Here is a 17,594-nt window from a genome sequence, read left to right on the forward strand (position 1 = left end):
TGGAAACCTTAAAACCACTATTAAATAGTAAACAATTTTCTAACGCAGTAATGAACAACGAGCGGTATGAAAAACCATTCCTATACTCCAGTCGAATTAGTTTGAATTTGAAAAAATTATTAGTGGACATTTTATTGCACGACTTGAACGTTTTAAATTCGAATAAAAAATCTCGCGCTCGCAGAGGGCGGCGGTCACGCGCTTGTGCGTTCCCAGCGCTCCTTCTCCCGTGTGCGGACCATTCGTTAACGTTAACTTTTACTGCTGTTAGCTCGATTATTACATGAACTATAAATGTAAAACTTTTTAAAAATATAGCTTTTAATTGTTTCTAAAATCTCGATCGGATACGTCCAACAGTTAATTAACAATTAACATTATATAAAAAAGTTATCTTGGGAACAAAGAGGCGTATGTGATTTCCCTTTTTTTTAATTACCGTAAAAACAAGCTCTGTTTAATGCAAAAAGAGCGAATTCTCAAGCGACGTTTGCCTGACCTTGGGACAATATGTTTATAGCAACAATTTCACGCCCAATTGAATCAGCGTTTAGCACACATGTTCATCATTGGATTGACCGTCATTTCCATAAATTTCATTAACATTCATAATAATGAAAACTGAAAACTTATATTTCCGCATTCTACCTTTATTTTACACTTAACAAATTAGTGAAAAATTATTCTAGGTAACTTAAATTGTAGGTAATTTAATTGCTTTAATCATAAAATAACTAATATTCCGAGAGGTCGTCTAGATTTTCGGGGACAGTAAAAAAAACATGTAAATTTGCCACTTTTTTGTAATTTTCCAACTTAGCGTCACTTATTTAGAGTTACTTTTTTTGATATTATCATTGTACATACCATTCCCCGTAATAAAGTACAATAAAATGTCTACTAATAATTTTTTCAAGTCTTCAGGTTTCGTGATCTATTTCGACTGGAGTACTAAAGCAATATCCCCCGACCTGGGGGCACATCGCCTTTTTCGAGAGGGCGGTTAAGCGAATTCCGTAAATGCCTGCGGCAAGAGTTAATTCCTAGATATCAAATAAATTCTAGGAACTTAAGGTATTTAAATCACATTTAAATTGCTAAACACCAACACCCGTGAATGTACAAACATTCCTCCTATTATTGTCCGGCGGCCATTAATTCGGTTAAACCTTATATAACTGTTGTCCTCACAATTCGGATACAAATTAATAATGATATATGAGTGGGAAGAGAAAATATGGGAATGCATACTAGAGTTACCTCCTCAGCGGATGAGGAATGCTATGCTCATAGTCATAGTCACGAAGTGCATTTAATTTAGTTTAGAAATTCTAATATAATAGGAACAGGAACACTGTTAACATGAACCAACAGATTGTTGTTTTTGGTGTGTAAATGAATAGGTATTCCTTAAAATTGGATGTCTTACGGTGAAATATTACTCAACGAAATTTAATTTAGCAGTTGAAACCAAGTAGTCATATATTGCATTGGAATATACAGCGTGTCCCTGAAAAGCATGGACAACGCTTGACCACAGGTTCCTTGGATGAAAATAAGACTATTTAGCCTAACTTACCTATATACAAAAGTGCACGCCTACTGAGATATAGCCTTCTAAATATAGAATAGATAATCTATTTTTTTCAAATAATTCGAAAACTATTTTNGAAAAGCATGGACAACGCTTGACCACAGGTTCCTTGGATGAAAATAAGACTATTTAGCCTAACTTACCTATATACAAAAGTGCACGCCTACTGAGATATAGCCTTCTAAATATAGAATAGATAACCTATTTTTTTCAAATAATTCGAAAACTATTTTTCTTAGAACCTTCAAATTTGGTACACTTACTTTTTTATATAAGGGCAAGGTAAATATAGAATTTGGAGAGAATACATATATCCTGTATATGTTCTCTTTCTAGTGCCTGTGCGCCACTGGCTATCCCGTAACTTTTTTGTGTGTATGCCAATGACGACAGAATTTATATTTTTAAAAATAAGCACTATATTTAGAAGATTTTTTTGCTCTTACAAAATTTCGATATCGTTTATGGATTTCGAGTAAAATTCGCATTTTTCATACATTAAATATAGGCAAAAATTCCGATTTATAAAAAATAATTTATAACTGCAGTCTCAAAGCAGGGAATAGTATATCGTTTATGGATTTCGAGTAAAATTCGCATTTTTCATACATTAAATATAGGCAAAAATTCCGATTTATAAAAAATAATTTATAACTGCAGTCTCAAAGCAGGGAATAGTAATGAAAAAACGTCACATGAAAAAAAATAACTACACATTTTTGGTACTACTTAGTATTATCAATCAATAAAATAAAAATCAACACTAATTAGTTCTTCGAAAATTAGAAATTATCCAATAATTGTGCATTACCTCTCATAACATTAATTTCATGTTGTATTCTTTCCTATATTCGTTTTCTGTATTTACTGAAAAGTTATTTTAAACTGTGGTCCTCAACGCTCCCCAAATGAAATAATTACATGGGTTTAGGTCCCGGGATCGAGGTGGCCATTTTAAAAGGGCATTTTTTCATCTACCTATCCACCTGTTAGACCTTTAATAACCTGTAATACCTACCTGTACCCTGTAATACCTGTAACCTGTAATAACTGGTCTTTTAATACTCTATTAAAGGAACTTTTTGAAAGCCAACCTCTGCCGCTAAACGCCTTTTATTTACTTAAGGAATTTCTTCGACGCTTTCCAAAATTTGTTCCTCCTGTTGAATAATTCCGGTCGTACATTATCCACGATTTAATGTTACAGGTAAAAAACGTCCTGTTTCCCGAAGGCGTCTCTGTGCATTAGCAAATGTTTTGTGATTTGGAGTTCTTCGACTAGGAAATGTTTCAGCATATGTTCGAACAGTGGCACAACAATTTCCTTCACAATAACCCAAAACTACTAACATTTCAGTTTGTTCAGCAAAAGTATAAATTGCAATAAAAAACAAAGTAAACTAAAATTAAATCACAGCTAGCTTGACATAGAACCTTTTAATTATTGTTAAGAATTTGTTTCTCTGTTATATGGCACCTCGTACTGGAATTTATCAAACTGATTTTATATTATTTAATGTGTAAAAAATACCAATTTTACTCGAAATCCATAAACGATATCAAAATTTTGTAAGAGGCAAAAAATCTTCTAAAATAGTGCTTATTTTTAAAAGTATAAATTCTGTCGTCATTGGCGTACATACAAAAAAGTTACGGGATAGCCAGGCGCACAGGCACTAAAAAAAGAACATCCTGTATATGTATTCTCACCAAATTCTATATTTGCATTGCCCTTATATAAAAAAGTAAGTGTACCAAATTTGAAGGTTCTAAGAAAAATAGTTTTCAAATTATTTGAAAAAATAGGTTATCTATTCTATATTTAGAAGGCTATATCTCAGTAGGCGTGCACTTTTGTATATAGGTAAGTTAGGCTAAATAGTCTTATTTTCATCCAAGGAACCTGTGGTCAAGCGTTGTCCATCCTTTTCAGGGACACCCTGTATATTTCTTACTCCTATTTACGCTATACTGTAGCAATATTCAAAATTGTGTGTGTTTTACATAAAATGTTTGTGAGTGTAGGTTTTAACAATGTTTATTATTAATTTTGGACACTTTTGATTACTGAAATTGCTGATGTTTTTAATCAATTTACCATAAAAAATATCCTCTTAAAGATTGTGACCACCCTGTATATATACCTCAGGTATATTTCCTAAATTTTAGTATATTTATGGGCGCGCAATATCATTAACTAACAGAATTAATGTACGTAGATAACAGAATTTACTCTAAATTTCATTAACGGGAATTAATTCCGGATACAATTCGAGCGGGCGATTCGTCTATCCCTCAAGTCATTTCAATTTACGGCTATAACTGTGCAAAATGCATTGGATATATACGTACCGCATACCAACGCCGTTGATTGATGTAAACACATATCAAGCAAGTTCGAGTAAAGCACAACTATTTGTCCAACGTCAGTAAATAACGTCAACTGTAGTGTTGCTATTTCTCACCAACGCACTTTCTATCTAGATAAGTTGGCTTTACGTAAAATTGAATTCCTGACAAATCTACTTACCTCACAGACAGATATATTTCCCCCGGCTAATGCTGTTAGGAAGAAAGATGTGGAATTCATGTTGAATAAAATTTTATTGGATAATTTCGAAAAATGGCTTACTCGGGAGTGGATTAAGTAAAAAAACGGGAAAACAAGATATGTAACGGTATAAAATATTCACCAGTCTAGCAGACGCCTTGAGATGCTCACGATAGCTGATAAACAATATGTTTGTGATGTAATAGAAATAAATATTTGATTGCATTCAAGAAACAAATACTAGTGATGAACACAATAATAAATTATATATTTTGGGGGTTTTGTTAGAAAATAATGTAAATAATAGCTGTTTTGATTATGATATTAACAAAAAAAACAAAAATATTTATCCAAATATGAATTTATATTCTTAGAATGTATTACACTCCCATCAAATCATGTTATACGTGATTTTATTTATTCATTTATTTATTTATTCATTTATTTTCCTTTTAGGACAATAAAGTATAGGAATGGTCATAAAAAAACCTTAAGTCTAATACTTAAAACAAAAAAAAACATAAATTCAAAACACATTGCCACACATTACACATTACATTACATTAAAATATTCCTCTAGAGAACAAAAACACTTTTCTCTCAGAAAGTCTGTCAAACACTTTTTAAATGCTGTTTCGGTAATACTTTGTTTTATATTTGTCGGTAACAAATTAAATATTCTAGTCCCTGTAAATCTGGTGGAGTCACTAGTTATTTTTAATATAGGAGAAGGCTCATATAGCTTATCCTTTCGTCTAGTATTCACACTGTGATAATGACTATTCAAAGCAAAAATATTCCTATTTTAAAAAACATACTTACTTATCTCAAATATATATATGCAGGGCAATGTTAGAATTCCAAGCTTCTTAAATATAGGTCTACAAGACTGATTATTTAGTGCCCCAACAATACACCGTAAAATCCTTTTCCGAACAATAAAAACACTTAATGTAGAATTGCCCCAGAAACAGACACCATACCTTAAGCGCGAGTCAATTTGTGCAAAATATAACATTCTAATTTGTCCCTCATTTATAAATGGTCTAATATTTCGAAATAAATATGTCAAAGAAGAAATTTTCGATATCAAAACTTCACAATGGTAGTGAATTCCAAGAAATTTAACAGTTTCGTTATATTTAAGTTTAGTGTTAGTAAGATTGATATCCAAATTGTGTTCTTTTGTCTGCTATGAAATTGAATAACTTGAGTTTTTTTAGGATTCATATACAACTGATGTTGAGTGAAATAAGTATTTAATGAAGTCAAAATGTGCTTGTTGTTTTGTTGAATTAATTCATTCGATGTATTAGAAACTATTATAGAAATGACATCTGCATACATTGTAAAATGCGATGGGGATATTATGTGTCCAATGTCATTTATATATAGAATAAAAAGTATGGGACCCATAACGGACCCTTGAGGAACTCCCATGCTAATATCTACGCTCTCTGATGCCACACTGTTCATTGCATGTTGATCAAAATGCTGCAAACTTACATACTGTTTTCGGCCTTCAAGAAAAGTGTTTACCCAATTTATAGACATGCTGTACAAACTTTTTTAGCTTTTACCCTTTTGAAAAAAAAATATTATCACTTATTGTTAGTATACAGGATGCTCCGGTACTGATACAAAAATGTCGAGTATAAATAGATGAGGTCAAAATAATATCAGTTCTTCATATACACTTGAAAATTCAAATCTTATTCTTCAATTCGGTAAAATTAACAGTTTAGGAAATATTTGTGACTTTATGTCACATGCACATCGAGCGACGCCTCCACCATTTTATGCTTTTAATTTTTAATTGGACATAATTACTATGTTAGAACCGTAAATATTTTTCAAATAAGAGCCTAGAAAATCTTACTGCCTGCTACTGTAATTTTCACTAACAAAATTTAACAAACACACACACAAAATAGAAAAACGAAACCAGAATAAGTTAAAATAAGTTAAAAAAAAATGAAAGAAATGAAACTATCAATACACATTTCCAATATGAGCACTTTCCGCCTCTACACACTTCCTAAGTCTACGAATATTATGTGTTAGTACACGAAAAAACATTTCTGGGGTATGTCTAATATTATCACAATGGAAATTAATTTTTTGGTAGCAATTCATCACAAATAGTTTCATACATCCCCATCGTGTATGAACCAAATGTTTCTTCGAGCGTCTAATGGAATATTGTCTATTAGTGACTGCAAATTATTTTGCAAAAACTCCATATATCGATGTCCATTCAGACGTTGCTCAAAAACGTTAAATTGTTACCCCAGAAATGCTTATTCGTGTACAAAAAAATAAAATTCTTAGACTTAGGAAGTGTGTAAAGGTGGAAGGTGCCCATATTAACAAAGTATTTTGGATAGTTTTCTTTCTTTTAAATTATTTTATTAACTTTATCTTTTTCTTGTTTTGTTTTTCTATTTTGTGTTATGTGTAAAGTGTGTTTGTCAAATTTTGTTAGTGAAAATTTCATTAGCAGACAGTACGATCTTCTAGGCTCTTATTTTAAAAATATCCACGGTTCTAATTAGAAATTAAAAACAAAAAATGGTGGAGGCGCCGCTCAATATGCAGTGTGACATAAAATCGCAAATATTTCCTAAACTGTTAATTTTACCTAGTTGAACCAAGAGAAAATTATCGTTGGAAAATTCTTCAGAGAACTTATTTTTGATACAGGCATATTGCGATCGTCGTCTATGCAAAAATTCTGAGCATAGTCCATTCCTGAAATTCTGGGCAAAATGAAGTTTCACTTACAACATTAAAAAAAAAGCTGTACATAGTGTTATTGATCACAAAATTTGCATCATGCTGAAGTTTATAGACTACAAGCCCATCGCAAATTTTCAAGGGGTCATTTGACCCAGCATGAATTACTTATAAATCAATACTACCACATATAACAATAACTTTAGAAACTGTGCCGTCAATTCTAGTTGGCACAGGTGAGTACACATGTAAAACATTTTTGTACGGCATTTTGAAGTATATAGGTTATACAAAAAAATTAACCTCGACCTAATGCCGTACAAAAGTAGCAATACCGGAAGCCAGGAAAATGTTTGATTTTCCGAAAATTTTGGCCCGGGTTTTCCCTCTGAAAAGTAGGATTTCACGGTGAAAAATTTTTGTTCGGCATTAATATATTTTATATTATATCATTGTTTTAAATGTAAGTATTTATATAGGAATTCTCATGAATGTTGAGTTAAAATTAATTGTTTATTATTATATTTATTTAAAACTAATACTTTCTTGCACGTCATTAAATTTCTAAATTTCTCAAAATATTTGCTCGATTCTCTATAAACATTTTTTTTAATCTTAAAGACAATGCCATCATAATTTCTACGGTATAATTTAAATTTCTCTTGAAATTAGGAAAAAAAATTATTTTGGACTTACACAGTTTATTATTTCTGATGAAAATTTTAAATGTCCCATATTTATTAATGACCTAAAAATGTAGTAAAAATTTAATGAAAAATATTATCAGCTATGTAAAATCCACTAGTTAAAAATGTACGGCATTGTTTTTCTTTATTTTTTTACTTATGAAAAGTCAATCAAAGCCATACAATTTTGAAAATAACATTTTTAGTTTATAACAAGGAATTTTCAAAATATTGTAAATTTTTACAATTTATTTATTTGTTTTTCAATTTGAATTTTTAATTTGTACCATTAATTATAACCGGCTCATGATTTAGTACAATAGGTTTTGGTTATATTTTATCAAAAAAGTGGTTGCCGTACAGGAATTAATGATCTTAAGAAAAAAACATAAAACTCAATTCCAAAATATTAATTGCCTACTAAGGTAATGTATTAAAGAAATGAAAAATACGCGTTAAGATGTCTTATTTTTTTGCATCAAAACGGCGTCCCATACGAAGAAAAGACAAGAGAGATTTTTTGTCGCAAACTGAAGGAATTCAAAAATGACTTTTAATTTGTAATATCTCAGTGGCGTACCATTTTTTTCTTTAAAAAAAAAATGAGATTACCCGTACGCGCGCCAATGATGAACATAAAATTCTTAATTGCGAGTCAAAAAATGCGCAATAACTACACTTAAAACCCACCATTTCATTTGCACATCTCGACCGGTTTCAGAACAATAAATTAAATCGTCAGTTTTTAAGAAAAACTTTGACACCCCGTATCTCGGAAAACGAATCATTTGCGGACATACGTTTATAAGCAAACTGCCATTATTTTCTCATGTAGAAATTTGTCGCACTTATTTACTAACACCCTGTATAAAAAATTCAGGCAAATTGACCAAAATTGCGATTTAAATATCTATTTAACTGGACTATTTATATCGTTTTTGTAATAGGAAACAGGTAACCGGGAATCCAGATCGAAAGAAATATTGTTGATACACCTCTCACCCGATCGCTACAAGTTTGGTTACATATGACACATTTAAAACTTGTCACGAAATCCCGCAACCCCGCAGATAGCGCAAATGAACTTCGTCAACAAATTCCGGAAGTTCGGCATGGAATCCCACAAACTGACATCACTTAATTCACAATACGCCCGACAACTAAATGAGGAAGGAATTGCAGTGTAGCCGTACGCCGTTAACTGGTTCAAATGAAATTTTCTCTCCTCCGTAGTCGCCTTGCGACCGAGATGGTATTATTTCAGCAAAGAAAATAGGAATGGGAATCCTTGGTACAATACTCTGCATAGTGGATGTATAATCATAATATTTTCCGAATCCGGTTCTCTCTAGTTGCTGCCGAAAGTTTTCCGTCTCATTATTTCTTAATTGAAGTGTTCCGTCTCATTAATATTCCTAGAACAAAGTTCTGAAACGATCTAAATAAGGCCGTTAACCAACTCTAAGGAAGTGAGGTCCCGTTGAGGCGTATCAAAGAGTCTAGTCGATTTGGAGAGGTATAATTTTTGCCTCGCCTTCTTGTGTGCGTAAGAACAATAGAAAACTGTTTTTTTCTTTATTTATCGGGTATTTTGCTGCCTATAAAAAGAATTAATAGAATTAAGGAAATAAACTCTTGACCAAAAGGATCAGTCAAAGGTTATTTTTATGAACATAGTTTTGCCTAACTAAAAGCCTCACACCGAAAAAAGGAAACAAATATAAAATTCAAAATACACATCACTATAGGTCGTGCACTTCACAAAAGTTGCTAACGTTTCGGAGCTATCGCTATTTTAGCAATAAATAAAAAAAGACCTAAGCATATATTATCTAATAGCATATTGTTATATTAGGATTAAAATTTTACAAAGGATGCGAGAGTCGACCTAAATTGTGTCTGTAACCAAGGGTTGTCAGTAAACAAACAATATTTTTTGAGTTGAAATCACGTCAAAATCCTAAAACCAAGAGTGAAAAAATGGAAAATGTGGAAATTTTACATGAAATTTTAGAAAAAACCTAATGCGGCTACTGCAGGCATCATTCCGGAGAAATCAACAAAGAACTGAAGGAATTTCAAGACTGGAAAATCAAAGAAGGCGTAAATGAAGATGTCTTGCTGGATATTTTTTCAATTTAAGTGAGAAATTAGCTCCATCCACATTGTGGACTAAATATTCCATGTTGAAGTCAACTTTGAGAGTTTACAAGAACATTGAAATTTCTAAATTAGGAAGACTAGTGGCATTTCTAAAGTCTAAGCACAAACAATTTCAACCAAAAAAATCCAAGGTTTTAGAAAGAAAACAAATCGAACAATTTTTGCGTGAAGCCCTAGACGAAGATCGTCTTACGAATAAGGTAGGCTCTACTAAATAGTTTAACTGAGTTATATTTATTAAATTTATTGTTTTTAGGTGGCGTTGATATTAGGAGTTTTTGGCGCTTGCCGTTGCGAGGAATTGACCCATCTAAGCATAGACAATATAGAGGACAAAGGGCAGTATATCCACATCATGATTTCAAATACTAAAACGAACAAACCAAGAAGCTTCGCTGTGTTAAATGAAGGATTTTGTGTTAATTCAATTGAATTAATTAGAAAATATTGTTAGTTAAGGCCTCAAAATGTGTAGCATAAGAAGTTCTTTTGCAATTTTCAAAAGGGAAAATGCACACGTCAGTGTGTTGGTATTAGTAAGCTATCAAAAATCCCTAATGGTGTTGGGCGATTTTTGGGCTTGACAGATTCTAATTTATATACAGCACAAGCAAAGGGGCAACCTGTTCTATAAATTTACCACAATCAAAAAATGATTGCAATAATTCTTTGGCATCAAATTATGGCTTTACCATAAATGTTAATGTTAATATTAATAAGTAGGTAGATTGTAAGTTTGTAGCATTTTAGGTTATTTGTTGACTTATTACTGTTCCAAATTGGTTTTCTAATAAAAACTAGAAAAATAAACCAAACATTTGTCTTTTTATAATTTCTATATACTTAGTATCATTATATACAAGTGTTGGATAAAAACATAAAGTTGCATCCAGAAAATGTATTTTTCATATACTTTTTAACAGAGACAACCCCTATGAATTGACCAGCTGAAGGTTATGGAGTCATCAGAAAGCCTAAAAAAGTAAGTCAAAATCAGTGGAAATCTCAGTTTTTTGGTAAAATAGTTAAGATTTTGAAATTGTACTTAGACCAGTTAATAGAGTCAAAATAAAAACTTCTTATTCAAATTGTAGAAATAGTCACAATGTAAAAGTTGAATTTACATACAATTTGTAACTCAATTTTAGGAAAAATTGTGGTAATTTTTAAGGGGAAATTTTTTCCGTCTATACGCAACTAAAGAGAACTAGGTAGATAAATTTCAATTTTCAATTTTCAAAAAACCAACAGTTATTCTAGATATCTCTTTTGTTTTTCATTATATTTATAACTTTCTATAAATTCTAAATTGGTTGGGATTGATGATCATTTTTGGATATATTCTGCCTCCTTTCTATATTCCAGATTAAAAAGGGATTAAAAAGTAAATGGCAATAGCAATTTAGAAAGCTTTGGTAAAGTTTTGCCAATGAAGAACATATTTGATTGGCACCTTGAATAGAAGGGACACTTTATATTAATAAACATAAATTAAAAATTACGATGTTTTAACATTCAGTTTTTTCAGTGTAGTTCTTCTTAAATTTGGTGATTTCTAAAAATGATAACTATGGTTTTAATTTTCTTTATAACTGCATGAAACGCGAGCAGTTTCCGTGAACCTATAGACTTTCTTTTGGAAGAAATAAAAAAAATTGTTTCCATAAAACGATTTTGTTAAACTGAAGTCGTTGTTTCACCAAAAACTAGCCCAAATTAAATTAATTTCAAATCGTGTTATTGCGCTGCAGCGATATTAAAAATTTTATATCGTACTTGATTCCTTCTTTTCTAGAATAGTCGCATTACGTTGCCTTCCCAAGGTACGAAAACTAGAAATATGTTACTTCTAGACGTAATCCATCAACGGGATGGAAGCGTGTCTCCAGATGCCGTTGCCAGTTACCAAAAAATACAAAAAGGCTCAGATGTACGTAACATATTCCGCGTGACGTATTCGCTTTGTGACATTTAATATGCACAGGACCCCGGTTGCGGCATTTCAGGCGAATTATTCATATGATCACATTGTGTACGTCTGAATTAAAACATAATGCAGTTGGTCATTTGAACATTTTCTATTTTGTGTACGTTACAGTGGGCGTTAATATTTTATTTCGTGTTACCTCCGCCGGAAATGTCAACATCCTGGTAACGGCACATCGAACAAAGGACGTTTCGCTTTGTTCCATAAGTATTTTTGAATGATATTTTAGCAAAAAGCAGTTATTTATTTACTTCTAGTAAAAACAAAGATTAATAAAACCAACACTGAAAAGTATTATCATAAATCATAATATACAGGGTGTTAATGAACTTATGTCAGAAATTTAAAGGGGTGAAAAAGGAGCAAAAAAGAAAGAAGAAAAGAAAAGAATTTTGTTACAATTTTTTTCACTCTAATGATTTGATTTGACAATCTTTCCAGTTTTGAGGTTAGGTTCTTGGGTTAAGGTGTCAGATTAAGGTGTGTGCTCTCGGAAAAATTGTTGATCGAATCTCTGTACAATAAAGATATTCTTCATTTTTTTATTAATCCTTAATTTAGAGAGTTTAAACTTACTTAATGTTGGTTTTGAGGTTAGATTTTTTAGATTCAAATTCATGGTTTGGATATAACATGATACGTAGTGTTTTATTGAATCTATTTAGTACTTTTGGCATATAAAAAAATGTTGTTTCCAATGTAAATTTCGTTTAAGGCTTTTAGGTTAGAATTAATAATTTTGAGGTTAGGTTTTTGAAGAAAAAACATCAGATTATCATCAAGGGTCATAATAATCAATTTTATTAATAGCAGATACTTTTTAAACATTTTTTTTCTACATCGAGTATTTAAAAAATTTTTCTTCGACATTGAGGTTGGGGCGCTTCCTAAGCATTAAAAAAAAGGGTTTTTCGAAAAAACCTCACCGGAATATGAAAATTCAGATTACCACGAGATTATTAAAAAAAAAAATCACGACGAGACGATGAAAATTGGCGAGTGGAGAAAATTTTGTCCAATATTTCCCACTGTGGGACGCAGCAATGTTGCATCGCATGCGAGCGAATTGGATACGTCGCGCTAAAGCTTGTGTGCAAGCAAATGGTGGGTACATCGAACATCTTCTATGAAAATCAGCAGTTCTCAAAAGTTGGCTCTTTGCAATGTTGAAGTAAGTCAGATTTTAAAATTACATTTTACTCAACACAAGTCCGTTTATTTACCTCATTTTGACATAACGAACATGTGGCAAAAATATTTGTTATAAGTTCACTAACGCCCTGTATTGGGTTCCCAATCACAGATTGATACTCAAGCCTCAACCTGATAAATGTACGAATAGCAATTTTAGTGTAATATTCTTCATATTCCTCCAAAGGTCTTGTATGTAACTGCGATCTACTTCTTCTTCTTCTTCTTCTTCTTTCTGTGGTTAGGATCTATTCAAATCCCATAGACTAGATCCTTGCGGAACACCCGATGTTTGTATTCAATAGACTAGTTACCACAGTACTACACAAATTGCGATCTAGCCCTATTAAAAATAGGAACAAAACAAAGCGATAAGGTCACCACCCTTATCAAGCTTACCAAATAATAGACCATAGTCCAGACGATCAAATATATTAGACAAGTCGGTATAGATGACATCAACCTGACTTCAACAATCAAAAGCATCAACTACAAGATCAGTTTTGCAACAAAAATTAGTAATAGTGTAACAATCTTCAAAAATATAAGTACTGAACAAATTTTAAAGATTTTGCAAAGGTTAGTTTTTAAAAATAAGAAATTGATTTAATTTTTTCGTTATAGAAAAGCTTCTACGCCAATTTTACTTCGGGCTTCCAATCAATATAAGTATTGTACCACTGAATGTAAAGTGAATAATATTAAATTCATTTTTTTTATTTAGATATCTAGGTCGCTAACTAATAAATTTAAAATTTGCCTTTACGGTTCGCTTTATGGTAATTTGAATGCGAACTCATTTGGTATTTCCAGTTGCCTATGTAAAGTTTCATAAGAAAGAAGAGTCCTTTATTAAGCAGAATTTATTAGTAACCATGGAGGACCGATTTGGAATAGAAATGTGTAATTACAAACTCGGAAAATGCCGATTCTGAGACCGATATAATATTCACAAAAGCAAAGTGATATATAAAATTCCTTTGATACCGCTCGTCTTTAATTAATACACGCGGTGTTCAAGTTATTAAGGAAAGGGACGTGAAATTTTAATTCTGGTCTACGTACAGAAAAGGATATACTAATATCAATTTTCTGATAATTACGGAATGTCTCATATTAGCATACCCAATGTTATTTTTTTATTTGCAGGGTAAGTCATAATTAGATGTAAAGAATTTAACCGAAACCTCTTTTCGAAAAAACAAAATAATAATAAAAAAAAGGTGAATTGGAAAATGACACACCCCGTAGAATCTAAACACTTTCTACTTCCCCAAGAATGTTTCAAATGTGCCAAGTAAGAACTTTATTCTTTCGTACGCACAACCCTTAACTTTAGTTTGATTTTACAAGACATAAATCAGGCACGTTCTCTCAAAATGTGATATTTCAATTGTTCGAAACTGGAGCACATAGCTTAAAGTATAAATTGTGAAATTGAAAGGTTTTTGATTACCCTTAGGTATATATCATCCTTAGTAAATCATCTCAAAGTTTACCGGTATTGAGTTAAGACTTTTAAGTTCCCTTCTATATTCGAGAGTGAATTTCGTAATCGAATATCCTTGCTAATTTCCGGAAAATAAACGTGCTATTATTGGAAGAAAAAAAATCCAACATGACATAAACAGAAAAGCTAATTTTCGGCGAAGGTCTTGCGGTGTCGTTAGTTTAAGGAAATCGTTACCTTTTTTATAATATACTTTAAATCTTTGCTAAAGGATATTCTAGAATATCAAACAAAAAAATGAAATGAATGTCATTATATTCAAATATAAGCTTTTGATAAAGTAAATTCCTTCAAAAAACACCAAGACTTCTATAGAATATGTTAAAGTACGTCGAAACTTCAGGTAGTATTAAAATTAGTCAAAACATCTTTTGAATAGACGAAGATATGTCATACTAGCCTTAAACTTCTTCAAAATCACTCTGAAAGACACTAACAATAAAATAGATCGAATTACTTTCAAAGACGACAAAATACATCAAAATGCCGTTGAGACATATTTGAACTTCAATATACTTAACTAAACAAATCTTTTGACCTTTGGCCACAAGATCATTGACCTTCAATCCCCAGAATTATTGTCCTTTGATCTTTGGATCACTGGTCTTCCTGTATTATGACTCGCTGAAGACCATGTAGTCATGAGAAATGCTCCTTCACGTCAGGATTTTTTAGAGCAGGGATATGAGGAAAATAAATGACCGGGTGGTGACTGTTGAGTAGCTAGGGATCTGTAAAGGTTTTCATACAATTTGGGTGAATTTTAGTATAAATATGTGCAAAACCCACACACCATCAGGTGAGGTTTTTTAATAATTAACAATAAAAGGTCTAAAAAAAACTAAAATATCACTTTTTTGCCTACCAGAAAAAAACGAAAATTTTTATTATAATGTGAAAGTAACCAACTTGTAGGGAATAAAAATTCCTTTAAATGACGGTTTTTAAAATCCGATACGATAATTTGTTGCTCGGGAAATTGCAAAAAAACTGTAGAAATTCGATTATTACTAAATAAACAATAAGTTTTGCAAAAGTCAACCTACGACTTTGATATTGCATAAATAATTGGCTTTTATAGTCCTTAATATGTGATTAAAATTTCAGACCGATTCATCCAATAGTTTTTGCAAAATTCTAAATGTTTATCCCAGAGGCATTATTTTTGCAATAACTTGACACGCAAAATTACCAAAGATATTTTAAATCTGCGGGTGTCATATGAAAGAGAAAGACTTCTTTTATTGGAAGAAATTATTTTATTGCAAAAAAATTGTTTTTTACCACTGCAAAAATGTACCACAAAAACACTGCCATTTTTGTCTCATAAACAATTAGAATAAATTTGTTGAATTTAGAGAGATTATTTTTCCATATTCGTAAAGCTGGTATTTTTACACAAATTAAAAAAAAAAAGTTGCCCAACTTAATTTAGGGCAAAGTTAGACACATTTTATTAAAAAATTACAACTACATTGTTTATACCAATTATTATGACTTCTAATAAGTGCCATTTCGAAGATATAGAGCTAAAGTTTTTATGTGAAATTTTTGAGGACGATAACTTTGTAACAGTATCTCTGAGAATGCTCCAAATAATAATGACGATATAAGATGACTGTGAGTCAGTGGAGGGGGAACCTACAAATCCACCAGCAAATTAGAGCAAGTTATATCTCTGGAACTTGTCGACCGATTTTGAAGTTTTTTTTTAATTTGGGGTACCTTCTTGCGTACATCATAAATATGAATTTTGTTAATAAATAAAGATTTAAATTAATCCAGTAATTTGTTTAAACATTAACAAAAAATTTTTGCAAAATATGAACATCTTTTGTAATTTTTTGTAATGGAACATTATAGGAATGATTAAATATCATTTTTAATAAATTAATATTGCAATTAACTAAGTGTTTTATTTAAACTTTTACCAAAAAAAATCTAAATTATCTACATTTTCGGAGTTATTTTGACGGAAAGTTATAGATATAGGTTAAATTTTTTTCTTATTAATAAATTAACATTTAAATAATTGAATATTTGGCTCCATCGTCTTCACCGATTCAAAATACAGAGGGGGGTTCTCTGTTAAAAAGCAGATATTTGAAAAAAAAATTGTAGTTGTTCTGTCTCTAAATTTTCTGATTTCTATTACCATTTTTATGTATTTTGCAGTGCATTTGATTAATTTTATGTAGTCCAATACCAGTTTGTCGTGTCTTTTTTGTCATATGTTGATTTGACTTTCAGTATACCAAGTACTTTAATGTGTACCACATATTTACAAATAATTTTCGTGTTTCAGTAGACAGACAATGGCATAGAACAACATCGAACTAAGTTATTCTTTTAAGTGTCAACAAAAAATCTTTAAATACAATAATAATTATATTTCTAACTGATAAAGAAGAGCAGGAAATATATTTTGTTACACTTTACACTAAATGAAATCTGCTTTCTTAGATTACGAAGATATAATTAAACTTCCTAGTCCTTTGTTTGCTTTTTTAAATTAATTATTTTAAAGTTTACTAGGAGCGAAACATAAAACACATTGACAATAATTGGCTGCTGATCTACTTATCCTGTTTTCTTCTTAAATTTATCAGATATTTTTTCTACTAAATGCAGTTTCAACACTGCCAGGCAAAGAAGATCCATTTGTTCTTATAATATATATTATGTTTGTTGATTTTGAATATTTGTTATTTTCTTTGTTCCATTAGCTGACAGTTTTATTAATTCACAAATGCGAATCCAAAATGCTTTGAAACCAACAAACATTACAGACATTTCTTTCGACGTTATTGATTCGTTTATAATACCCCAGATATTTAGGAAATTTAAAATTAATACTCCACCTTCAGTAACCTAACCCCTTCAGATTAAATTTTAATATGATTTGTGAATAAATTATTTATACCGCGAACCGTCAGGAATTTGTGCAATTGCTTATATTTTGACTAAAACCGGTTTATTAAATCATCTTTGTAAATATTTGTCCTCTTGTTTCCTCATTCTGTTTCATCAAATTTTGCGATTGTAAGGTAAATCAGACGGGTAATTTGATATATTTCAAGGATGTTGATGCCGGGTGAATAATAATACAGTATACAGGGTGTCTCAGCACGGACTCCATCGATGGATATCTGGGAAACCGGAAGTCGATTCCAACT

This window comes from Anoplophora glabripennis, unplaced genomic scaffold (genome assembly GCF_000390285.2).
Source record: "Anoplophora glabripennis isolate ALB-LARVAE unplaced genomic scaffold, Agla_2.0 scaffold16, whole genome shotgun sequence".
In the NCBI taxonomy this organism is placed as follows: Eukaryota; Metazoa; Arthropoda; class Insecta; order Coleoptera; family Cerambycidae; genus Anoplophora; species Anoplophora glabripennis.